This window comes from Cucurbita maxima, unplaced genomic scaffold (genome assembly GCF_002738345.1).
Source record: "Cucurbita maxima cultivar Rimu unplaced genomic scaffold, Cmax_1.0 Cma_Scf00066, whole genome shotgun sequence".
Lineage (NCBI taxonomy): Eukaryota > Viridiplantae > Streptophyta > Magnoliopsida > Cucurbitales > Cucurbitaceae > Cucurbita > Cucurbita maxima.
Window position 1 is genome coordinate 192,179 of NW_019272082.1, and position 27,322 is coordinate 219,500.

The 27,322-nt window shown below is 35.2% G+C and overlaps 1 long non-coding RNA gene and 1 pseudogene across 5 annotated transcripts; both read right to left on the reverse strand.

Moving 5' to 3' along the window:
- Positions 1 to 256: 256 nt before the first annotated feature.
- Positions 257 to 13,125, reverse strand: LOC111472159 (annotated as a pseudogene).
- Positions 13,126 to 16,336: 3,211 nt separating this feature from the next.
- Positions 16,337 to 18,965, reverse strand: LOC111472170. 5 transcript variants are annotated; one of them, XR_002715362.1, is made up of 6 exons: positions 18,937 to 18,965; positions 18,797 to 18,863; positions 18,577 to 18,641; positions 17,344 to 17,417; positions 16,689 to 16,752; positions 16,337 to 16,592 (listed from the first exon to the last, which is right to left on the reverse strand). It is a non-coding gene; the product is annotated as an uncharacterized LOC111472170 (long non-coding RNA). The 5 variants fall into 5 exon arrangements; XR_002715366.1 differs by having other exon boundaries at positions 17,340 to 17,417; XR_002715365.1 differs by lacking the exon at positions 18,577 to 18,641.
- Between the last annotated feature and the right edge of the window lie 8,357 nt (positions 18,966 to 27,322).

Below are 27,322 nucleotides of genomic sequence, written 5' to 3' on the forward strand. Positions count from 1 at the left end.
TCCTCATTGACACATCGCCCGGTGTCTTGTTTGATACTATTAATAACAACATAAGTCCACTGCTACAATATTGTCCTTTGGGCTTTCCCTCTCGCGCTTTCCCACAAGGTTTTTAAAACGCATCTGTTAGGGACAATAAATGTATTTTTATATCTATATTTTTATGTAGAACTAATGGTACATTTTTTATGTAGAACATTTTTCGATATTTAAATTCGTAAGAGGTCGTGATGTAGAACATCAAAATTAACTTCGTCTATTTTAAGCAACTAGCAGGTTCAACCATACCAGAGGCAGTTCCTTTGACACCTTTGCATGAAGCTTTAGCGATTTGATCATCATAAGTCACTTTAATGTCTTTCAAGGTGAGTCCAGTGCAAGGATTCGTTGGACTACAATCAAATTTGACTCCTATTTTAGTGGCTGATGTTCCCTTGGTATCTTCGTATATTACATCGCTAATTTTTACTCCCAAATCCTATTCATGCAAACAAGAACAATCAAAATATGGCATGAAAATTGAATAAAGACAACTATCTCAATGGTACAAGATCTTTTATGTGAAAACCAAAAAAATAAAGCCATAAAAGCTTACAATGATCAAAGTGGATAATATAACACTCTTTTGAAGATATGTGAATGTTACATTGTCCACCACAATTCATTACCTAAAAGTGTAGCCGAAGTAATGCTCCTAATTTAACACACGTCTTGAACAAGATAAATTCCAACTCGTTGGAGATAAAAAAAAAAAAAAAATTACCTATGAAATTTAAAATTTAAACTCTATTAATCAAATTTAATATACCTGATGGGGGCCGCCTTTGTCATGTGGACAATAATTTTGATCAATTATGATAGGGTTCTTCACATTATCCAAAGTAATGTGTTGAAAATGAATATCCGTAACAAACCCACTACTTGGTCTTCCCTAAGACTTAATCCTCACTCCATTCGTAGTCTCGTTAAAAGTTGATGATGTAACTGTCACATTTTTCACTCCAGACTCATCCGTTGACTTCCCCAAGCTCCCAATGCTACAAACACATATTCAACAAATAGTGAAATAGTTAAAATCACTAGTTTGAAGATAAAAAATTTTCTAAAACAGGTTTTTATTCCTTCCAAATCTAATTTTATATTTGGTTTTATAATTTCAAATATATTTTTCATACCAACAAAATAATTTTCAAAAATGATTTGTTGTCACCTATCTGATTCCATGCCCAGGTCCACATGTAACACTTTCTATCCAATAGTTGGTGGTCCCAGGACCAATTGAGATGCAGTCGTCACCGGTGCCGATGTTGGAACTGAGGATGGTCACATCTGATGACTCCTGCACATGGATGCCATCAGTGTTCGGACTATCGCCAGGATCTGAGACCTTCACTCCTTAAATGTTCACATTTTGGCAACCGTGCATCACAATGTTAAATATTTGGCTATTAATTGAAGTCATTGATACATTTGTGATTTCAAGATTCTACAAATTCAAAACAATCAAGGGCAAGAATTAGTACAATGCATTTTCTTTCAACTTTTCTCAAGACAAAATTTTAAATTTTGTTATATCTAGCTAACTTAAATAATGCATACCCGTGCTCCATCGGGGCAATTATTCCCTGAGTGTTTGCAATTCCATATGTCAGATCCTTTTCCATCAATAACACCGCCATGAATGGAAAGTCCATTTACGTCTTTAAACCCTATCCAAGCTTTAGTTTTAGCTAGAACTTGAATGTTCGAGGAAGCCCCAAGAGTGCCATCAATGCGAATAGTAATAGCATTGTTCTTACAAGGCCCATTAAAGCTCCCACTTTGAACGTAGAATGTGCCTATGGGCACGTGAATAGTAGTTGGTCCTGTCAAGTCACAAGCCTTGGCCCATGCTGTTTGAAGTACAGGCGAGACATCTATCTTTCCATCGGGCTTGTCTCCAAGTGTGAATGTTTGATTAATCCACCACACCCAAATGGTGGTGAGAGTTCTCTTATTTATAATCATTTACAGAATACAGAAATAAGGTAAATTACAAATAATAAGGAAATAGCAATAAAAGGAAAGAATAATAAATGAATACAATATATTTGCATTTAGTAAAAGGGCAAATATGGTAACCCGTAATGTAAGACAAATATCTAGATATTTGCCTTATAATGAACGGTCAACTATCCTTAATACCCCCCCGCAAGCTGAGCGTCGGATTTGAACGAACATGAACCTTGGATCTGAAAAATTCAAAGAGAGGTCGAGAAATACTCTTTGTGAAGATGTCAGCAACTTGGAGATGAGAGGGTACATATTGTGTACGAAGTTTGCCAGCGATAACAAGTTCTCGAAGGAAATGATAATCTAGTTCAACATGCTTGGCCCGCTTGTGAGAAACAGGATTAGAGCTCAAAAAAATAGCACTTTTGTTGTCACATAAGAGTAAGGGCTGCTATGAAATAGGGACCTTGAGGTCATGCAAAAGATGCGTAACCCAAAGAAGTTCAGCAGCAGTTGTGGCAAGAGCACGATACTCAGATTCACAGCTGGAGCGTGATACAGTAGGTTGCTTTTTGGCACTCCAAGAAATGAGATTGTTACCAAGATAAATAGAATAGCCGGATGTAGAACGACGAGTATCGGGACAACCAGCCCAGTCAGCATCCGAATAAGCGACTAGCGTACTAGGAACAGTGGATGGACGAAAGATAAGACCAAAGTGGAGTGTTCCTTTGACATAGCGAAGAATACGTTTGACAGCAAGAAAGTGATCTGCAGTAGGGGCATGCAAGAATTGACTGACAGAATTGACAGCATAGGCAATATCTGAACGCGTAATAGTCAAGTACTGAAGGGCGCCAACAAGAGATCTGTAGAGAGTAGGATCAGAGAAAGGAGAACCATCAGCAGTCAGGTGTTGAGAAACAACCATGGGAGTGTGAACTGGTTTGCTATCCAGCAACTGAGCACGAGTAAGAATATCTCGAGCATATTTTAACTGACTGATAAAGAGACAATCAGGAGTGGGTGAAGCTTCAAGACCAAGAAAGTAACTGAGAGAACCCAAATCTTTGGTAGCAAACTCAAAATGAAGCTTGCGAGTAAAGCTGTTAATAAGAGATGAGTTGTTGCCGGTAACAATAATGTCATCAACATAAAGAAGCAAATAGATAAGATTAGATTGCTGATGAAAGACAAAAAGGGACGTGTCAGCGCGACTGCAAGAAAACCCAAGTGTGAGAAGAAATGAGCTAAAACGCTGAAACCAAGCACGAGGAGCTTGCTTTAAGCCATAGAGAGCTTTCTTTAATAGACAAACATGCATAGGAAATCGAGGATCAACATACCCAGGAGGTTGTTCAATATGAACACGTTCAATAAGCGTTCCATTGAGAAAAGCATTCTTGACATCAAGTTGTCGAAGAGGCCATTTATTTGTGACTGCAATAGAAAGCACAACACGGACAGTGGTAGCTTTGACAACCGGACTGAAAGTGTCAGTGTAGTCAAGACCAGGAACCTGAGTATAACCTTTGGCAACGAGACGAGCCTTGAAACGCTCGACGGATCCATCGGGCAAATATTTAATACGAAACACCCATTTAGAGCCCACGATGTTGGTGTTGGCAGGGCGAGGAACCAAAGTCCAAGTATCATTTTGTTGTAACGCTCGAATTTCTTCATCCATGGCAGCCACCCAAGCAGGATTCTTAGCCGCAGATTTGAATCCTTTTGGCTTAGTGGATGCAAGAAGAATAGAGAGAAGTCCAGATGAGCCCAACATACCAAGATTTGCTGGATGACGAGCCTTGAATATACCAGCTTTGGCGCGTGTGATCATAGGATGAGTGCCCAAAGAAGAGAAATCAACAGGAGGTTCAATAGAGGTTGAATTAGAAGTCGAGGGTGGCAAAGTGGAACCTGCAAGAGAAGTATCAACCTGCACAGACTCATCTACAAGGTCAGAACAAATATCACACGGGGATGAACTGGATTGAGGAATGTGCGGTGATGAAGTGGTAGGGGGGGATGAATCAATATGATGAAGATGTGGTTCCAAGAAATTTGAAATATGAATAGTGGAAAGAGGTTGGGCTTGGGAGCTAGGGATAACAGGAAAGTGAGTTTCATCAAATTGAGCATGGCAGGTGATATATAGCTTAGTGGTGGCGGGATCAAGACAGCGGAACCCTTTATGAATAGGACTATAACCCAAAAAAATACAAGGAATGCTGCGGGGAGAAAGCTTGTTAGGCATATAATCACGCAAATAAGGATAAACACGACAACCAAAGGGATGAAAATTGTCATAATGTGGAGTGTAGCCATAAAGGAGTTCAAAGGGTGACTTACCTCCAAGAAGTGGAGTAGGCAACCGGTTGATAATATAAGCTGCAGTGCTGAAGGCGTCAACCCAAAAACGAGGAGAAAGATGAGAGTGAACGAGAAGGGCCAAGCCAGTCTCAGTCACATGACGATGTTTTCTCTCAACACGATCATTTTGAGCAGGTGTATAGTTGATGGTGGATGCCAGAATTACGTAAATGAGTTTTGAAACAAGTACTAGTAAATTCGGTACCACCATCGCTTTGAAATACCTTGATACGAGAAGAATATTGATTTTCCACAAATTTTTGAAATTGAAGAAAAATATCAAAAAAATCAGATTTAAATTTTAAAGGGTAAAACCAAGTGAATCGAGAATAATCATCAATAAAAATAGCATAATAAAGAAAACCCGAATTTGATTTGACGGGAGAAGGACCCCAAAGATCATAATGAATAAGATCTAACACATGAGACGACCTACGTTCATTGCGGGAATAAGGCAATCGATGACTTTTCGCAAGCTGACAAGTATTACATAATGATGAAGAAGGCAATAAAGACGTAAGAGAAAGATGACCTTTTTTATTTAAAAAAGAAATAACAGAATGATTCACATGACCCAGACGAGCATGCCATAAATCATATGAAGCACGTAAAGATTTGTTTTTAAGGGCTGAAATAAAAGCAGAGTTGCCGCGCTCCAACACATATAGCCCTCCATCTCTTTTACCGGTTGCCACCACCCTTCCTGTTTGATGATTCTGGATAGTAATAAGATTATTAGTAAATGTAACGGAGAGAGGAAAATCAGACGTTAATTTACTTATGGAAAGAAGATTTTTAGTGAGGTGAGGGACAACCAATACATCTAATAAGTGAATATTTGGAACAGGAGAAAGAGTACCGATGTGGGTAATGGGTAGGGATGCACCGTTTCCTACAATCACAGAGTCCTTACCCGTGTAATTTTTAGACTGATCCAGAATTGATGGGTCGGCAGTCATATGGGCCGAAGCTCCAGTGTCCAAAAACCAATCAGCAGCATCGGGTCCAGCAATAGAACATGACGTGTTAAAGGCTTCAGCAAGGTGAGCATGAGAAGAATCAGGTCGAACATACCGTTGGTTGCAGCGGTCAGCATAATGGCCCTCTTTGCGGCATATTTGGCAATGAGGTGGTCGACGACTCTGACTTGAGTGGGTTCGTCCTCGATTAGAAGAGTTGTTTTTGTGAGAATAAGAACGACCTCGCTGGTTGGTAAAGGAAGCAGGGTGACTTTCATGGGTGCGACCACGATTAGTGGCTATGAATGCTGTAGGAGTGGAGTCAGAGGACTCAAGGGAGCGCTGGAACAACTCAAAACTTTCAGTTTTAGAGACTAGATCGGCAAAACAGAGGATAGGGGTGAGAGCCATCTAAGCAGTAGAAAAAGCTGAAAATTCGGTGCCGAGTCCATGAAGGAACCAGTGCACTTTATCAATGTCCTCGACGGGTCTGCCAATGGCATGAAGTTGGTCACAAATTTTTTTGAAGGCACGGGCATACTCAGCAACAGGTTTTGTGCCACGTTTCATCAACTGCAAGTCATCCTTGAGTCTCAGTTCACGAGCTTTTGACTGATGGCTGAACGTAGTTTCCAACGCAAGCCAAACATCACGTGCAGTAGAGAGACCAACGACAACAGCCATGACTTCCTCAGTGAGAGAGGAGAGTAGGAGACAGAGAAGTCGTTGATCGGCTGCTCTCCATGCCAAATATTTGGGGTTGAATGTTGAGGAGGTTTCTGGTTCAAAGCGAGGTGGTTCAAAAGTAGAAGTAGCGGAAGGCAAATATCTAGATATTTGCCTTATAATGAACGGTCAACTATCCTTAACACCAAGACTAACAATATCTAAGGTTAATCCATCAGCCAAGGCATGGTTCAAAAGTAGAAGTAGCGGAAGGGAAATAAGAAGTATTAAGGTTTTATAGAGAGCCACATGAAAACTGAATTCTACAAATATTTGTGATAAATGTGAAAGATGAAAAGGAAGTAACTGATGAGAAAACGGAAGAGCTATGGACTGATATTTATATGCTAATGCTAATGCATGCTTCCTTTTGCATGTAAGTAGTTCTCACTGATATGGTTATCATTTATGGACCCTTTGTAAATAGTTAAAAATATTTTTTTAAATACTTTTGGAAAGTTATTTAAAATTAATTCAAAAAGTGGATGTGATTTTGAAAATTATTACTATAATGAAAAGATTTATTTTGACAAAATTTAGGTAATGCAGAAAATAAAGAAGGTGTGCGTTAAATTTGTAAGAGCGATTTTGAGAAACATGCCGATAATTATTTATTATGGTCGAGTTGTTATGGAAGAAAATATCTTGTTTGAGTCAACTATATGACTTGCATAGATAATATACCAATAATATTTCATGATTATCATGATTGTTGCCTTTTTTGAATGGTTTATTTTTCTATTTTGGAGCAACTTCTAAAGTTCTTATTATAATAAGAATTTCTTACTACTTTGTACAGTGATCTTAAATAAAATCTCGATAATAATGATTGGTGATACTCAAAATGATAATGATGACAAAACGCGGTAATATACACAATGTTATGAAAAGTTTTAACTTTCTATTTGTCAATATATCACACAATTTTCAAATGTAACAAGTTTATGAACTCTATCAACCCTATAATATTTTTATAGTTTATCAATATAGACTTCTATTATTGATTGGCTATTTTGACCATTGATGAAATAATGGGGGTTGTCTTGCATGATTTATTACACCACGATAAAAAATATGGGGGACCTCATAGATAATTGTTTGTACACATGCATCAGAATACATCCCCTTTATCATGAGTACGAACACGTAAACTATAAGACTAAAATGACCATCATGTTTAACATGATGCTACGACAGTCACTATTTCCTCTGAGTGTCCGAAAACGGTCTATAATGTCCACGCTCACACGTTTGGGTCGTGTGTAAAGAAGTAATACACATCTAATTTGTCCGAATTGGAAACCCATCTAAGAGAAGAAAGTTTTAAATTGTAAAAGCCCAAGTCCACCGCTAACAGATATTGTCATCTTTAGGTTTTCCCTTCTGAGCTACCACTCAAGGTTTTAAAGCACGACTGCTAGGGTGAGATTTCCACACCCTTATAAGAAATGCTTTGTTTCCCTCTATATTGTTTTCTTTGGGCTTTCCCTTTCACGCTTCCCCTCAAGTTTTAAAATGCATCCGGTACGGAGAGGTTTCCATACCCTTATAAGAAATATTTCGTTCTCCTCTCCAACCAATATGGGATCTCACAATCCAGTCTTCTTGGGGGCCAACGTTCTCATTGGCACATTGCTTGGTGTCTTGTCTGATACCATTAATAACAGCATAAGTCTACTGGTAACAGATATATTATTCTTTTTGGGCTTTTTCATGGTTTTAAAATGCATCTTTTAAGGATAATAAATATATTTTTATATATGTATTTTTTATGTTAGAACGAGTAAGATAAATTAACTATATTTGATTTTTGAAATATAAGAAGTATAATTAATTCTTCCATTTAAGTATGTAATTAGTTTATATATTTTTATTAAATTAAATTATTTGAGGATGATGATTAAGATTATTGTTAAATAAATACAAAAACATAAAATACTTTTATTTCATGTAACATAAAATACAATCTTCCTCTCTTTCAAAAATACTTTTATTTCCTTAAGTTTTTTATGGCTTAGTTGTATTGATTTTAAGGCTAATATTGATTGGGACACTGAAATGAAGTAGAGAATCAATTTAGAGGACAATAAGCTTTTTCACACCTATTGGGACCATGAAATGAAGTAGAGAACCAATTTAGAGGACAATAAGCTTTTTCACCCCATTAATTACTATATTAAAAACTAATGGGCACATTTTTGAGATAGAACTTTTTTGCGAAATTGTTAAAGATATTACCATATATATTATATTTTATATTTTATTATAAGACAAATATTAGATATTTGTCTTATTATCATAGGTATCTTTCTATTTATTGTTATTTCCATTTATTATTATTTTCATATATTGTAATTTTTTTAACTATAAATAAGATAACTTTCACACCATTTAGGTGTGGTGGTTTAATAAAACATTATTATGGTATCAGAGCCCTCTCGGTTTAACAACCCAGATCCTTTCTTTTCAATGGATTTTGAATCCTTTAATCTTCTTCTCCACCATCTCTGCTGGCTTTGACGTCGCAGGGGCAGTCTTCATGGCTACTGCAGGTGGAGCCGATTGATTACTCTTCGGCTCCACCCTATTGATCTCTAAATCACCTTTCGTCATACTCTGTACATCCAACCTCACCTTTTCCAACCCAATCGGTTTTCCCCTTGGCCAATATAGTCTCTCTCATTTTCTTCCTAATCAACCCTTCATCCTTCACAAAAACCCTAATCTCAGGATCCCCATCAGTGTTCTCTTCAGAAATATACGGAAACTCGACAATCCCATCAACCTTTTGCAGAGATTTACTTTCGGAATCTGGGTGCCGCACTGGCCTATTCTCCAACCAAGTTGCCGCCGCCCTTCCTGCCAAAATTGGCTCCTTCACCCAATGTGGCGACTCTTCCGACTGCCCTTCTCGCCAAAATTGGCTCCTACGCCCAATGTGGCGACTCTTCTAGCTTCAACATTGTCTTTGTTCCTTGCTCTAGGTTTCCCCTTCTACTTCTTGGGGTTAGACATATTCTCACTAGAGCCAAGGCAGCATCGTCGCTAAGCGACAATCCCTCTTCATGGGTTAGACATATTCTTGTCGAAGCCAAGGCAGCATCGCCGCTGAGCGGCGATCCCTCTGCAATTTTTGATGGCCAAGAAAGTGTTTCTCTACGCCTCCTCTAAACCAGGTTGTAGACATCTTCACAAAAAGTGTTTCTCAACCTCTTTGAATTTTTCAAATTCAAGCTTCACGTTCATTTAAATCCGACGCTTAGCTTGCGGTGGGGTGTTAAGGATATTTAGTAATAAATTATAGTTTACCATATATATTATATTTGATATTTTATTATAAGGCAAATATTAGATATTTGTCTTATTATCATAGGTATCTTTCCATTTATTACTATTTCCATATCCTTGTAATTTATTTGATTATAAATAAGATAACTTTCACACCATTTAGGTGTGGTGGATTAATCCAACATTTTTCAAATGTAACAAGTTTATGAACTCTATCAACCATATAATGTTTTTATAGTTTATCAATATAGACTTGGGCTATTTTGACCTTTTCTATCACTCATAGGTATTCTTTTTTTCATTTTGGTTAAACTTAATCTTATTATATATATATAAGTGGAAGGTTGTTCCAATCAAGTTTTATTTTTTATTTATTTATTTATTATTATTATTTTTTTTTTTTTTTGTAACATTTACCCTTGTATTTAGTCAAAGAACAAAGCAGGGTCGAGTCAAGTCATTTCTTGTACCTTTCTAGTTAAATTGAATATATATCTTTAGTTAGGGATTGAAGTATGGTTGAGTTAATTGCATCTCTTTGCTCTTTCCCGTTAAATTGAACTCTCGTGTTTAGTTAATAGTCGCAGCTTGGTCAAAGTCAGGTCTATTCCTTTCTCTTTTTAGGCTAAATTGAACCATATTTTTTTAAAGATCCAATAAGCTCATTATTATTATTATTTTTTTTTTATTATTTTTTTTAATTGAAGCCTTATTTTAATTAGAGATTTAATCTAGTCAAATAAGATTTGTTACATTTTTTCCCCTAAATTTAACTCATGGTAGAGTTTGAAGCAAAGGTTTAGTCAATTCTTTTTCTTTACGTAGTAAAATTGAATCTTTCCTAAATTGCTTTTCACATCCGTACACTTACCATTGTATAGATGCTATTCTTTCTAGGATCTCATAAAGTTCATCGTAAGATAGTTCTACTAGCGGAAGCATCCACCACTTATTTAGTTCATCGTAAGAGAGTTTTCATTTGGATACAATGCCATTCATGGTGATGACACTTCCTAAGTATCTCTTTGAATCTCTCCTAAACTTCACTTACCGTTTAATCTTCAAACGGTTGATGTTGAGATATAATATTTAAAGTATATATTATTTATGGAATATATCTTAGATATTATATCTTAATATTCTTTATTTATGATTTGATTTACCGTATATTTTATTTTATTCTCAATATTTAATTATTTTATATTTTCTTCATTTGTACGCATTGGTTGGTAGCTTGTATTCTATTTAAGCTTATAAATATCAATGAGAATATACACCTTCGATTCCAATTTTATTTCTATTTTTCATTCTTAACAGTTGAAAAGCAACAATTTCATTTTTGAACGGTGCATTTTTAGTGGGTGGAAAATACTTATCAAAATTTTATCTACTAGACTATTCCAAGAATCAATTTCTAGTGGGTATTAACGAGATCCTCTAGATTGGTCATTACTATTATATTTTCAAACTCTTGATTTGGTTGGGCTCCAACCTCTCCTTGATGTATATTCTATTATGGCATTCTCAACTTTGCTCCCAAAACTTTGGCCTAAAGATTCTCTCTATTTTGGGGTATATAATACATTTCAAACCTATATAGGGTCCTACACAAAATTTTGGAGGAGAAAATTCATCAACGAAAAAGCTTAAGCAGTACAAAGATTAGGAGATGATGTCATACCAAGACTAGGAGATGATGTCATACCAAGACTAGGAAATGTCAAATCCATCTATTGCAAGTGGATTTACAAAATAAAGTGCAACTCGGATGAATCAATCAAGAGATACAAAGCTCAAACTATAGCCCCAAGAATCTCTCAACAATATAGATTAGAATATGATGAAACTTTTAGTCTAGTCACAAAGATCACTATTATACCGTTTCCTCCCGCACTTGTGATAAATAAAATTGGAAATTATGGTAGATGAATATGAAGAATGTTTTATTGGATAGAGAGTTTGACCGAGAGATTTACGTGAACAAACCAACTAGATTTGAAAAAGGAGTTAGAGTCATTAGTGAATACATGAAAACTGCAAAGAAGCCTCACTAATCGAATAGGGTTAAGTACAATAGCGGGATAGGGTTAACCTCAACAATTGAATGAGTCATTGTATATTTATCTTAAGAAAGTGATTTATAAATTTTAGGAATAAATTAAGGAAAATAATTTAGGATGATAGAAATAAATTTAGGAAAATGATGGAGGAGTTTTAGGAATAAATTTAGGAGAATGATGAGTTATTTTATGAAAAAGATTGAGAAATTTTAGGAATAAATTTTCTACCTCCATTATAAATACCATTCAACCTAGGTTATGATCACAAGACATAAATACAAGAAATACAAATTAGTAATATTCTACGAGTGTCTTATAATCTCTCAAATAGAGTCAAAGTTAATAGAATAAGGAGGCTAAGTCTTGTAAGCTCATGGGGAAGGACTTACGGGACATTTTGGAGAATTTAAAACATATAGCATGTTGTGTAAAATTTTTATTGGTTGAAAATGTGGAAAGATGTGAACAAAGTATGCAAGCAATGTTTTAAATGTAAGGAGGCTAAGTCTAAGACACAATCGCAGGGTCTTTACACACCGTTAGGTTTTTCTAGTGAACCATGGATTGACATCAACATGGATTTTGTTCTAGGATTACCGAAGACCAGAAGACACCATGATAACATTTTTGTGGTAATTGATAGGTTTAGTAAGATACACATTTCATTCTATGTAACAAAACAAATGATGCTACCAACATAGCTAATCTATTATTTAGGGAAGTAGTTAGATTGCATGGTATTCCCAAAACCATTGTTAGTGATGGGGATGTAAAATTTTTAAGCCATTTTTAGAAAGTTTTGTGGGGAAAGTTGGGAACTAAGCTTCTATTTTCTACGGCCCAAACTGATGGACAAACTAAGGTTGTTAATAAAACATTAGAAGCCTTATTTAGGTCACTAATTTCCAAAAATCTTAAGTCTTGGGAAAAGACTCTACTTTTTGTGGAATTTGCATACAATAGAGCAATACATAGCACCATTCATTGTTCACCTTTTAAGTTTGTGTATGGATTTAATCCTTTAACTCCTTTAGATTTATCAGCTTTGCCACCTAATATGTTTGCTAATGATGCACTTCTTCAACAGCCGAATACATAAAAAAAAATTCACAGACATAAAAGAAAGAATTGGAAACAAAAATAAAAAACTAGTCACGCGCAAGAACCAAGGAAGAAAGAAATTGATTTCTAAACAAGGTGACTGGGTTTAGGTTCATCTTCGAAAGGAAAGGTTTCCAAATGATAGAAAGTCTAAACTTCAACCAAGAGGAGATGGTATTTTCCAAGTACTAGAGCGGATCAATGACAATGCATACAAGCTAGATTTTAGAGGTGAGTATAATGTAAGTTCTACTTTTACTGTGACTGACCATTTGATGTAGGGAATGAAGACCTTGATTTGAGGACAAATCCTTTTAAAGAAAGAGAGGATGATATGAATTCAACTACTGACCCGCTGCATATACCCGAAGGACCAATTACAAGAAGCAAGGTTAAGAAGATTCAAGAGGCATCTTCAAAGGCTAGCTCAAGCAAGACAAGATGAGAGTTTACGAACTGAACAGGATATATATATGGCCGGTCTCTTCTCTTTGCTTTCCTTTGATTCTGCTTGAAAGACGAAACAAATGAAAGAAATATTAGCTCCGGAACCTGAACTGTAAAAGAAGAAGAAACCGAAAAAGCTACTGAACCTTTTCCTCGGCTTCGCTCATTCGCCTACTCATTGTCGGTAGTGTACAAGTTGAAACAAAGACTTTTGAGCCCAAAAATCTTTATAACATTAACATATCAAATCAAAAAAATAATGGAGTGCCTGACATTGGAAAGTGATTAGAAGACTTTGCCTTTGGTAGTTGAACTACCAATTAAGACAATTCATGTATGTCTTATTTTCTTCAATTTTTATTTACTAGTTTTATTGGTAGTTGTAATTTGTAGTTGGTAGATGAACTTCATTATGTTTAGGTTATCTTGTTGGCCTATTTGAAGGCATATAATATTCATGCTTGAGCATCATTGTTGAATACAAACAAAACCTTCGTGTTTTGTTGATACCTTTTTTGTGTTATTATTTTTCAAACCTTGCTTTAGGTTTGATGCTTAAACCGATTCATTGAATTAGTTTTGATCTAGCTAATTCTGGAGTGAATCGTCTTGGAATCTAAGAGTGACTATCATGGATTCCAAGTTCAATCTAAGAGACATTCATCTTCTAACCAGCTCTTGGTTGGAATCAATTCGTTAAGTTAGCTTTCTTTGTGAACGTTTGCAAGAATTCTAGAAGGATCTCTAGGTTTGCAAAATCCAGCATTGTTGGCACTTATCAAACTTTCTAGTTGCTTAGCATAGGCAAATCTAATTTTGGCTTAACGTTACTTAAAGGATAATAAAAATTCTCTTAGGACTTATAAATTATTTACCAATTCTATCATATAAATCTAACAACTGTGACAAAATTTGAAACCCAATAAATGTTTTCTTATGGTATGGTATTTAGTGATTTAAAACAATTGCAGTCGTGGTATCGGCCAAGTATTTCACTAAATGAGACAATCTCAATGAAATATTATACTAGAATAACTCTTATTCCTATAATTGTTTTAGTAACTATTAGTTTGGTCAAGGACATTATTACCAATCTTAATAAATCTTTTCTAATCGTGACCCATTATTTTAAATACCATAGTTTATCCAAATAAATAAATCGTAGGGTAAAATTGCAATCAATCTTTTTCAAGAGTTTCACTTAATATTTACCCATGCAAATAACTTTCATAGGAAGACGGTCTAAAAGCTACCACGAGCTTCAATATGGATCTCACTTTATAAACCAATGATTGAGAGTATATGATATATTGTCATGTTTCCTTCTCACTATTTTGAAAATAATTGAAGTTGAACATAAAGACCCACTTTGTTAATAATACTTCCCCTTGAGACTTGTGGCAATCTACTATATTTTTCTTGTTATTTTTTGGATTTTATTTTAATAATTCGGCAGGCTAAGACTTCTCTTGAGTTAGATAGGGGAGTTACGGGCTCAATCTTATGAACAAAGAAATGAACTATTAACCTTCCTGAAATACTTGACAAATTCTTGGTCCTAAGTTATATTGTGATTTATATTGTGATTGCAGCATTTTTATAAATGACTTGAATTGAAATACAGTGGATTGGCCGATCAAATTGGAATTTCAAATATCGGTTTTGGGACCCATAAAAGAAGAGTTTAATCCTAAAAATTTCCTCTCATGGATGGTGGTGAAAAGCTCTCGCCAGAGGATACTAATCTCTATTGGAGTGTCGTTGGTGCTCTCCAATATTTGTCTCTGACACATCCTGTATCCTTCTGTGTCAATAGAGTGTGTCAGTTCATGTCCTCTCTGACTTCTATACATTCAGCAGCAATCAAAAGAATTCTCTGTTATTAACATGACACTATTGATATGTGCTTGTATCTTACAAAGTCCAACACTGATTTGCTGAGTACCTTTTCCAATGCTGATTGAGCCAAGAATCCTGATGATCATCGAAGCACGGGAAGCTATGCGATCTTCTTTGGTGGTAATCTTATCTCCTGGAGTTCAAGGAAACAATCGACAGTTTCTCGTTCTAGTACGGAGGCCAAATATAAGGCGGTTGCTGATGCCACCGCCGAATTAATCTGGATCCAGTTCTCTGGTGTAAGCTTGGGATCTCGCAAGCGTGAGCGCCCAGCCTGTGGTGTGACAACATTGGTGCCACCTATCTGTCCACCAATCCAATCTTTCATCGACGGACGAAGCATGTTGAGGTTGATTATCATTTCGTTCGTGAACAAGTATCGACTCGTCTGCTTGATGTGCGACTCATATCTTCCAAGGATCAGCTCGCCCATATCATGACAAAGCCAGTGCCAGCTCCTACTTTTAGCAGTTTTAGGTGCAATCTGAACTTAGTAGTACATCGTCCCATTGAGGGGGTGTTAAACGTAGAATAGATCATATCTATGTAAAGTAAGATAATTTACTCATTTACTCGAAACGATTTTATAAGAACTTTGAAATTATATTATATAATAATCTCTCCACAATTTTATTGAAATTCTTTGAACAAACAATTCCATGTTTTTTTTTTTCAGAAACCTTCAGTAATGTCGATGGATTCTATAAAAACGTTGGATTTAAGTTCATGCCTACCAATCAGATTCTTCTCCAACATTATGTTTACATTCATGGCCTCAAATATTCTTCTAGAGTAGTTTTCACTGCGATCTCTACTACACTGTAGAACCTTGGGATATTTGGAAATTTTTTTGGAGGCGTTGATGGCCAAAATCTTTATTTCTTTACTAAGCTGAAGAGAGAACCTCAATCTATGAAGAAGAGAGGATTAGCATAAAAAAGTAATGATATGGACAACAATGAAAGATCTAAAATAAAAGCAAAGGAACTATGTAATTCTGTGTTGCAGCCTAAAGAGCAAAGGGTCATTGCACCATCGACACCTTGTGAGCCTGAGATGACTAGTAACCAAGACACTACTAATGTGCTTTGCATGCATTAGATGAAGCAGATCTAAGAACTAACCAAGCCAATAGTGATGTTGTTTCCATACATGAGATGAACCAAGGTATCGTTAATATGCCTTACTTGCTTGGGCTTAATTTCGAGTTTTTTATGTCAGATATGACCACCAAAGAAGGCTCAGTATTGGGATGAAACAAATGATGAGGGTGCTATAAGGATATGTCAACCTAGTTGAGATATTCGGGTGCATCTACTGATTCCTACCACAAATATTCATCATTATTCTTTGTTGTATATAAGTATTCTCTTCGTATCTAATAACGTCCTTGAACAACAACTTTATCTAAACCACTCGAAGATATCAACAAAATTTCTAAATAATGTTTTAAAATTACTAAGATAGGTTTGTGGATGGAGATGGAGAATCTTTACAGCACAAACTTACAGGCATGTATTCTCTACGAATTTGGTAGCAATGAAAAGGACCGGCATGCTCAAAAACCGTCTAAACAATCAAAGAACACGCGTTCAGAGGGGTTCGAGAAAGATCAGGATTAGGATTTTGTGATAGCTGAGAACTAAAAGGCAAATACAACTCACATTTAAGTGAAAGTGACTTCTCCTTTATATATATCCTTTCGAGATCTTAGGTTAGCAACTGGAGTTTCTGGTTGTTCTTCCCACTGCAGAGATTAAAAGTTCTAAAAGTAAATGTCATGGCAAAATTCAAAAAAGAAATCCCCACTGGGATCATATATGAAGCAAAAGATTTTGGTCACCTCTGGAAATAATAATAGAAAAATTCTGCGTAAAGTAGCGTCTGCATGAGCCCTGAAATCCAAGCTGCAATTTCACAAAGAGTGTTAGGAAGTTACCCAATGTCTCCAATCACATGTAGCAACACAATTTTTCTCAAGGTGATTATGTGCCACCCTTTTGAACTAACGTGAGGATAACAAGCATTTCATAATATATCTCCATGAACTAAAGGCTATATAACATATGGAAATCTTTCGAAAAATAAGCCGACTTGGTAGGAGAATCTATGAAAGGTACAACTCCAACATTCGTCAATAATTCCAACATTCGTCGATAATTCCAACATGTTGCGACACATCAGGTTGAATGCTCCAACGTTAATTTTAGCATAATGGATAGCAAGAAGTAAACGCAAAAGATTATTCAAGTACGTGAAAGCTAAGTGGACTATTATAACAAATGAATATGGTGCACAATTAGGAGGCAGAAAATTATGAATTCTGGTTATAAGCTTTCATAAGTATTTTGATGTTCCGTCAAAAAATTTAAAAGAAAAACTTGTTGCGTTAAAGGTTCTAAATCCTAATTATTGTTTCAAATCAAGGTACTCTGATATCTAATATGACTAAAAGCAGTTTTAAGACATAACAGAGGGCGAGGAAGGAGATGACTTACTTATCTAGTGGACAAAATGAGTCTCAATAAAGTATCGGTAGATCCAGTTGACAATGTACAAAGCTCCGTACGCACTGCATCAAGAAAATTAGGATGCAATAAGGTTTTTTGTTCATAACGTTATGAGGTTAACATAACCGAGTCAAAGAAGTAGAAAACAGATGGCCTAATAAAAGCTACTACATGTTCATAAAAGAGAGAGAAACATTTTGTGTATAACCCAAATTTAACAAACCAGGTAAAGAAAATAGGCTTGTCCATTCTGCAAAACTATCAACACCTATTAAAACTATCAACTTAGATAGTGCACTAACTAAATTTTTTCACGAATTCAGATGTTCAGTTCGTATTCAAATAGGAGTATAGCAACCTTCCTAAAAGAAATTGCTTGTCTTCAGACTATCTCCTAGGGTCAATCTGATATACTTGATTAGAGAATTGGATCATTTTCAAACACTTATTCATCCAGGTGCTGTTTCTAGTTAGAATATGATATAAATCTAATTGTATGTATATAAACAATGAAAACGGGTAGATTTCTTTGCTCTAAACAGTTAATAGTGCTTATCTTTTCACAGGCCATGCTCTGGCACCTCCACTCCATTACTATTTCTAGCATGAGTAGGAAATAGGAAGGCCGAGGAAGTCAGCAGAGAGGGAATTATTGAAAGACATCTTAACCTCTTAAAGTGAAAGGCTTGCAGTCTCCCAACCATTCAAAAGATAGACATCTTACAACTCTCTATTGGCATATAATCTAAGATAATCGATGAGAGATCCCACATCAGTTGGAGAGGGGGAAAGAAGCATTCTTGATAAGGGTGTGGAAATCTCTCCCTAGCAAACGCGTTTTAAAAACTTTGAAGAAAGCCTCAAAGAAAAAGTCCAAAGAGATAATAACAGCTACGGGTGGGCTTGGGCGGTTACAATCGAGGTACTATACCAAGGAAAAAATGGGAACTTGGATGAAATTTGCTCCTACTCCATGGATTTGAATTCACAATAAGTGTTAAGACTTATAGGCGACACCTAAATTCAGACACCATGTATTGACAGATAGAGAGAAAGCAAGCATAAAATTGTATTAATGGTAACGTGCTTGTGAATGGCATAGTTCTAAACAAGAGGTACATACAAAAAAAAAGAAAAAAAGAAAAAAAAAAACAAGAAAATGAGGGAACTAAGCAGTGGATTCAAGAGCTATCACATCAATGATAAGTAGTGATATCATACCCCGATGAAATTGTCGATATTCTTCGTTCGTTGTAGAAGTACAAGCTGAGGGTATATGGCAACAGCTTCCAAGTACAAAGAAAATGCCCACCAAACACGTCAATGTAGGAAAGAAATGTGAAACAATTCCATCATCAAAACATTAAAAATAGACATACATATACCTAGAATATTTTTAATGAAACTTTTATAGTTAGGAGAAGTCGTAAAAAGAGCCAACCTCCGACTAGACTAGACTGTGATTCCCATGGATAATCATGATTTACGGCAAGAAAGGTTACCGAAATCTGAAAAAGAAGAGAATAAGTAAAGATGAATTTGGAGGGAGGAGAGAGGGTTGGGTTCACGAGAGTAACCTACCCTAGGGGTCTTCGTCTCTTCTTTCTTCCCGAATTTGGCACTTTTTTTTTTTCTTTTATTTAGAAAAAATTAATTTAATCTTCATTACACTTTTATCATTTATTTTCAATCAAACCTATATTTATATTTTATTGTTTTTTATTCTTAATTAAAAAGAAAGTTTGTAATAGATTTTGTTTTTAAATTTAAAAACATATTTCTATTTTCCTTTAATATAATCTTACTCCCATTTCTTGGTTTAGGGTTGATTTTTATTATATTATATAGTTTCATCCTTTTCACTTGAATATTTTGATTGTCAATTTAAGAAATTTTTCAACAAACCATCAATAATTAGAACAAATTTGTTGAAGAAATGGTGAAAATTATTGGAGAAAGAGCGATGGTTGGAAGTTAATGTGTAACGCCACTAATTTTCTAAACCTAATTAGTGACGTCACACCATGCAAACATAAATTATGCGGAAGCTCATCATAAATAACCTTGTAAACAAAACAAAGTCTTTCACAAAAATTCATAAATCCAAAATAACCTATCTCCAAAAATAAACCTTTGAATTCAAAAATAAATCTATATAAGGTCATACTCAATTATAACTTAAAACCACTTAAACTCCTAAAAATATCTCATCTCCAAATCTCATGGTGTTCTCGGCCCCGCTGGTACAGTGGGTCCCCTTGATGGAGACACGAGCACTATGACCTTTTTTCCTAGGTTTCCCATTGATGGGATTGAGTAATTGGCCGAAGATATACACACCCACGAATCCATCTCCTCCATTTGGTGCCAAAAACCTTTTACACAGTGAAAAGATGATCACGTGGTTGGTTCTAACCATTTATGGTTCATCTAAACAAGATCCCTTCGACTCCTTAGTGTCTTAGTTCATTTTTTACCATTATAAATGTCTTTTTAATCCTTTTTCTAGGGATTTTTTTAAACATAAATTAGGATCTAATTATGAACTTTTTCAAGCATTAAATATTCATTTCCATTTTTTTTTTCAAGATTATTGGTAAGAATTGACTTGGACAGAAACATAACAAACCTAGGACATTAAATCACAATTTAAGATTCTCCTTCAATTGAATTAGCATGATAAAATAAACTAACTATTATTTATGTCTTTATTGAACTGAGCTGAGCTGCTGAATTTGATCTATTAAGCATGTGATTATATCCGTGAGTACTTTCCTCTAATATTTTACAACATGAATGATAAAATAAGTATTGTATGAAGTTAACTTATGCGTGAACAGTTTTTGGTGTGTTCACAATTGAATTTAATTGGTAAAACAAAGTTGTGTGCCTCATGGTTACAAACGGTGAACTCTACCCTTATATTTTAAGATAGGATCTTGTAGTAGGGACTATTTCACGATTTATGTAAACATGATAGAACAAGTTAATAGTTACGAATGCCCTATAAAAAAGACATAGGCTAGATATCATGTGATATGGAAAATCAACCCAAGGGAAAGTTTAGAACCGATTATCTTGATGGTCAAGATCAAGAGTAAAGAAAACTCGTTTCTAAACTCGTGATTCGAATCACTCTACAAGAGGTTTGATCAATACCACTTGAATGACTCTACATGCAAGTTCTAAACACAAGAATTTGCAAAGAAAGTTTAGCTCTCAACAAAGCTAAAATAGAAATTCTATTCTTAATTCCAAAATGTGATCTAATCAAAGAAAAGAAGGCTTTATATAGCCCTTACAACCTTAACCTATGTGATATATAACTCCCAAATTAAATGGGCTACTAAATGAAAAATACTCATAACCTCCATGTTAAAATGGCTAGTTAATGGTGGAATATAGTAACCTATGTGGTTACAATATAACCTTAACTTCTATATTTAAAACTAGCTTAAGACAAACAAATAGTTAAACTATAATTAAATAATGCAATTAATAAAATGTGCTTATTGACTCATCCTTGGACTAGTTTCATAAATTCAGCGGAGTTCATTAAATGCAACTTAAAGTGCATTTAATTCATCTCTTTTTTGAAGTTCAACTTTGCACAACATATAAGGGAGGTTTTCAGCGTCTTCTAGAATTTCCTTTGATGAGCTCACCATAGCTTGAATATAATTGTATAAGGTTTGTTGTAGCTTCTTAGCTCTCGTCCTTGTAATTGGACCTTGAGGTATGGAAATTCCTTGGTCGTGGTTCATATCATTCTCCCCCTCTTGAGAAAGATTCGTCCTCGAATCAAAGCCATCACCTACATCAAAAGGACTCAAATCAACAACATTAAAAGTTGTACTAACATCGTACTTACCTGGTAAATCAATTTTATAAGCATTGTCGTTGATACGCTCAAGAACTTGAAAAGGTGGATCTCCTCGTGGTAAAAGCTTAGATTTTCTTTGAGTAGGAAATCTTTCTTTTCGAAAATGCACCCAAACCCAATCTCCTGGCTTGAAGATGACAATCTTACGTCCTTTATTAATTCGGGTGGCAACCTTGAAATTTTGTTTCTCAATTTGTTCTTTCACTTGCTTGTGTAGTTTAGGAACAAACTCAACCTTGGCATTTGCATCAAAATTCACAAACTCTTTTGACGGTATGGGTAACAAGTCAATGGGGGTTAAAGGATTAAAGTCATAAACAATTTCAAAAGGTGTGCATTTAGTAGTGCTATGAACAACTCTATTATATGCAAATTCTATAAAGGACAAACAATCCTCCCAAGTCTTAAGATTCTTATCAATAATAGCCCTAAGCATAGCAGTCATGGTTCTGTTAACAACTTCAGTTTGTCCATTTGTTTGAGGATGACAAGTAGTTGAATGTACTAGCTTAGTTCCTAACTTACCCCATAAAACATGTCAAAAGTGGCTTAAAATTTTACACCACGATCACTAACGATGTTTTAAGGAATGCCATGCAATCGTACAACTTCCCTAAAGAACAAGTCTGCAATATGTTTTACATCTTCAGTTTTGTGACAAGAAATAAAATGAGCCATTTTACTAAATCGATCAACCACAACAAAGATGCTATCATAACCTTTCCTAGTCCTAGGTAAACCTAAAACAAAATCCATTGATATATCAATAAAAGGACCATTAGGAACCGGTAATGGGGAGTATAAACCATGTGGTTGAAGCCTAGACTTAGCTTGTTTACATGCTATGCAACGAGCACAAACTTTATGAACATCATGTCTCATTTTAGGCCAAAAAAATTGTTTAGAGAGCATATCATAAGTTTTAAAAACTCCATGGTGTGCCATTAAACCACCTCCATGAGCTTCCCTCATAAGTATCACGGATGGAACAAGATGGTATGCAAAGTTTGCCTTTTCGGAACAAAAGTTCATCTAACAACAAGTAATTATCCACAATGATTCCTTTTTCACAAGATTCAACAAAAGGAGCAAAGAACATGTCATGTTGATACAAATCCTTTATGTGTTCAAAACCCAACAACCTAGCATTCAAAGTATTGAGGAGGACATACCTTCGTGATAATGCATCTGCAACAATGTTCTCCTTACCTTGTTTATATTTTATGACATAAGGGAATGTTTCAATAAATTCTAACCACTTAGCATGTCGTCTGTTGAGTTTATTTTGTACTCTCAAATGCTTTAAAATTTCATGATTCGTATGAATAATGAACTCCTTAGGCCAAATATAATGTTGCCAGGTTTGCAATGCACGAACCAAAGCATAAAGCTCTTTGTCATAAGTTGGATACATATACTTTATAGTTATCTTGTTTATAGCCCCTTTAGCAAGGAGTTCACTTAATTGCCTTTATATCTCTTCAGCCTCCTTTGGATTAGTCCTATAGGCTGGTCGGTTTGGAATTGGCGCGCCAGGAATGAAGTCAATCTTGTGTTCAATCCCTCTGAGTGGTGGCAAACTACTAGGCTTCTCCTCGGAAAATAAATCTTCAAACTCTTGCAAAAGCACAACAAAATCACTAGGCAAAAAAGGGTTAAGCATGTTAGTAAAGTAACAAGATCCCTTGCACATAAGTACAAGAATAATCTGGTTAGAGAGCAAAACATTCCTAGCCTTACTTGATCTAACATACAAGCTTACTGGTTTGGTTTTTCTCTAGGCTGAGTGTTATTCTCTTGCTTTTCCCTCAAGCTCTTTTTTTCACTTGATTCTTTTTCAATCTCTGCTTTTGCATCAGCCTCTTGCCTTTTCTTTTCAAGTTTGAATGATCAATAAATACATCTTTTGGAGACAATGGAATAAGAGTAGTTTTTCTACCGTTGTGAGTAAAAGAGTATCGATTTGCATACCCATCATACATTACCCGACGATCAAATTGCCAAGGCCTCCCCAATAGTAAATCTCCAACATGCATGGATACAACATCACATAAAACAGTGAAACATATTTTCCAATAGTAAAAGAAACAAGTGTTTGTTGAGTTACCCATACTTCCCCACAATCATTCAACCATTGAAGCTTGTAGGGTCTTGGATGTGGTTGTCTTTAAATTAAGTCTTTTGACCAGAATGGAACTCACAACATTGGTGCAACTACCACTATCAATTACAACACTATAAGGTACAGATTGAACAAGACACCGAGTTTGAAACAAGTTCTCCCTTTGGTCTAGGCCGTCCTCCTTAATGTGGGTGTTTAGAGCTCATCGAGTAACCAAAGATATATGTGTAGGGTCCTCTTCACTAAACTCCTCACTCTCATCAGTTTCCTCATTTATGTCGTCATGTGCCTCGTCATCCGTAACAATTTCTCTCTCCTTGATAGCCATAATTCTTGCATTTGGGCAATCTCTACTATAGTGTCCTACCCCTTGACATCTCCAACACTTTAAATCTCTATTTCGAACATTAGACTTTTCTACTTTTTCTTTCCCTGTTCTAGAACTCTCCCCTTTATCAAATTTAGCTTGAGGCTTCTCATTAATCTCTTGATTTCTATGCTTATAATCAATGTTCTTACTATCCCTTTTCCATGTAGAAGTAGAATTGGGAAAAGTTTTAGAAGAATACCGTTGAGTCCTTCGTTGGATTTGCCTCTCGGAAATTGCAATGTGCAACAACTCCTCAATATTAGAATAAGGCTGTAAATCAGTCTTGTCCCAATCTCTGTGTTTAACCCATTAAGAAACCGCGCCATGAGAGCCTCCATGTCTTCATTGAGTTCAAGTCGATCCATCAATGTATCCATCTCCTTGTAATAATCCTCCACAGATTTGCGTCCTTGTTTCAATGCTTGAAGCTTTTGCGCCATGTCCCGGTGAAAATATTGTGGAAAAAAACGCTTCCTCATGGACTCTTTGAACTCGACCCATGAATCAATTGGTGCTTCAAGATTTCTTCTCCTACTTGACATCAATTTATCCCACCAAATTTGAGCATATTGTTTGAATTGAGCAATGCATAACAGTACCTTCTTTTCATCACTAAAATTATGACAGTTGAACACCGACTCCACCATTTTCTCCCATTGAAGGTACTCCTCTGGATCGGTTTTGCCATAAAACTTGGGAAGTTTTAATTTGATGCTCCCCACGTTACGATCAATTCTATCATCATAAGGAACTCGTTGTTGTAAATTATGATACCTTCTTCCATGGTCTCTCCCTCGCATTAAGCCATGACCAACCGCATGTGGATTATCCTTGTGGTGATCAGAATTGTTGCCCTCATATGTATCGGTTGAGGACGTAGGTAGTGGAATCCTCTGTTGAGCTTGATTTTGAATCTCCAATCTACCTATTCGATTAGTCAACTTTTCTATTCCTCGAATTAGTCTTTCCATGGTTCGTTGTTGGGCTTCTCTCAATCATGCATCAGTAATATTAGTATTGTAGTCTGGATTTTCCATGCTCAAAAGAAAGGTAAAAGAAAAATAAAGGACTTCACAAGCGCTCCCTCACGTGTATTCACTCGTAAATGTAGTTCACTCGTGTTTAGCACTCAACGCTCGAATCAATGTGTCATTCCCTTACAAACTCACCCTCACAATTGAGCACACACAAATTACACTCCAAAAAACAAATTGGGTTGTGAGACAAGCTATGTTATAGAGCTAAGTGCAATTCAAAGTGAATAGACAGCACACTCAACACATACACAAGGGTATTGAAGGAGCAATCCGAATAAAATTAAAGAAAGAAAATGATTAAGGACTAATTTAGACGTAGTAACATATGAGAGTTACATATAATAATCGAGAGGAAAAAAAGAAAGACATTTAACATCAATAAGCTTTCTTTCTTTCAATGGTTTTTTTTTTTTTCCTTTTGATTGGCAAAATCTAATCAATTTACCAACAAGAAAATTGATTTAGAAGATCTTAAAGAAGAACAAAGTGTTTAAGATCCAGATCTAACACTTTAAAAAACATAAGAATTTTTTTTTTTTTTTGTTATATATTTTTGTGATAGAACATGAACATTCTACACAAACTGAGAAAAAAAATTATAAGAGAATTAAAAGAGATAAGCGCAATGAAACATATATCCGATCTTGAGCCTGAAGCTCTGATACCAAATAATATGGAAAATCAACCCAAGGGAAAGTATGGAACGGATTACCTTGATGATCAAGATCAAGAGTAAAGAAAACTCGTTTCTAAACTCGTGATTCGAATCACTCAACAAGAGGTTTGATCAATACCACTTGAATGACTCTACATGCAAGTTCTACACAAGAATTTGCAAAGAAAGTTTAGCTCTCAACAAAGCTAAAATAGAAATTCTATTCTTAATTTCAAAATCTGATCTAATCAAAGAAAAGAAGGCTTTATATAGCCCTTACAACCTTAACTTATGTGATATATAACTCCCACATTAAATGGGCTAGTAAATGAAAAATACTCATAACCTCCATATTAAAATGGCTACTTAATGGTGGAATAGAGTAACCTATGTGGATTACAATATAACCTTAACTCCTATATTTAAAACTAGCTTAAATATGACTAACAAATAGTTAAACTATAATTAAATAATGTAATTAATAAAATGTGCTTATTGACTCATCCTTGGACTAGTTTCATAAATTCAGCGGAGTTCATTAAATGCAACTTAAAGTGCATTTAATTCATCTCTTTTTTGAAGCTCAACTTTGCCCAACATATAAGGGAGGTCTCCAGCGTCTTCTAGAATTTCCTTTGATGAGCTCACCATAGCTTGAATATAATTGTATAAGGTTTGTTGTAGCTTCTTAACTCTCGTCCTTGTAATTGGACCTTGAGGTATGGAAATTCCTTGGTCGTGGTTCATATCATCATGTCATGTAAGATAACAAAAACTTAGTTTTTTCTTTATATGTCTTGGTTTAAGACATGGGATTATTAGGGACAATTAGCTCACCTTCGAATTGAGTGTATCTCGATTGGTGGGGATCCACATGTATATATTGAATAACAAGGAGTTCGTATAGATAAAGTAATGAGTTGAAATTAGATTTTTATTGTGCCAATATCGTGTATAGAAACAAACAACGGCCTTTAAAAAGGTTTCCTTAGTTGTAAACTATCCCATAGGAAGGACGAGAGACCACACTGGGTTATAGTAGTTGGCATGCACAAGAGTCACTTCCTGTTAAGACTTAGCCTGATTTTGTGAACCTACCTGAGTTGTTAGCTAATCCTTAGTAGAAGGAAATTTGGTATCAATCAACAAAGTTTTCATAATGTCCCTTTGTAAATAACTAGGTCGAAACCAGAACGAGGTTGCACCTCATTGATCAGGATACATACGATCATGACACATGCCATAGTTAAAAGCAAACTCATTCCCAATATCACACCCAATTGATGGCTTTGATTGGTTGAACCATGAAAATATTATGAAAACTAGACTAAGTAGAACACTCACACCCTAGATAGGGTCAACACATTAAAAACCATGGGTCAGAGCATTTAGAACCCAACATATGCTTAGATAAGCTACCGAGTTTGTTTCACTACTTAAAGTCTTTTTTTCATTAGGGTTTTTTTTTAGAGTTTTAGAATGTTATGAATCTTGATATAAACCAACGGACATCAATTATACAATATATTTCATTGAAATTGGGAAGAAAATGCGGTTGAAATTATCAAAAGATATTTCAATTCATGCCACATTGAAAAATGATGAAACTACATAGTTATAAATTTTTGGTGGATTACAATTTAGAGTACTTTAGAGTTACTGTATTTCTTTAATGTATTTTAAGACTTTTTATTGTATTTCACTATGTATACTTTATAGTCATAAATTATACATAGCTAATTATGGTTATAAAATATGAATGTTACCAACTAAATGTCTCACTTAAGGTAAGAGTTTCATTTTAAGGCTATATAAAAATATGTATGTTGCTTCGAAAATATAGTAAAAGGAGCATTTGTGCTTCCTTTTTTTTTTTTTTTTTTTTTTTTTTTTTTTTTTT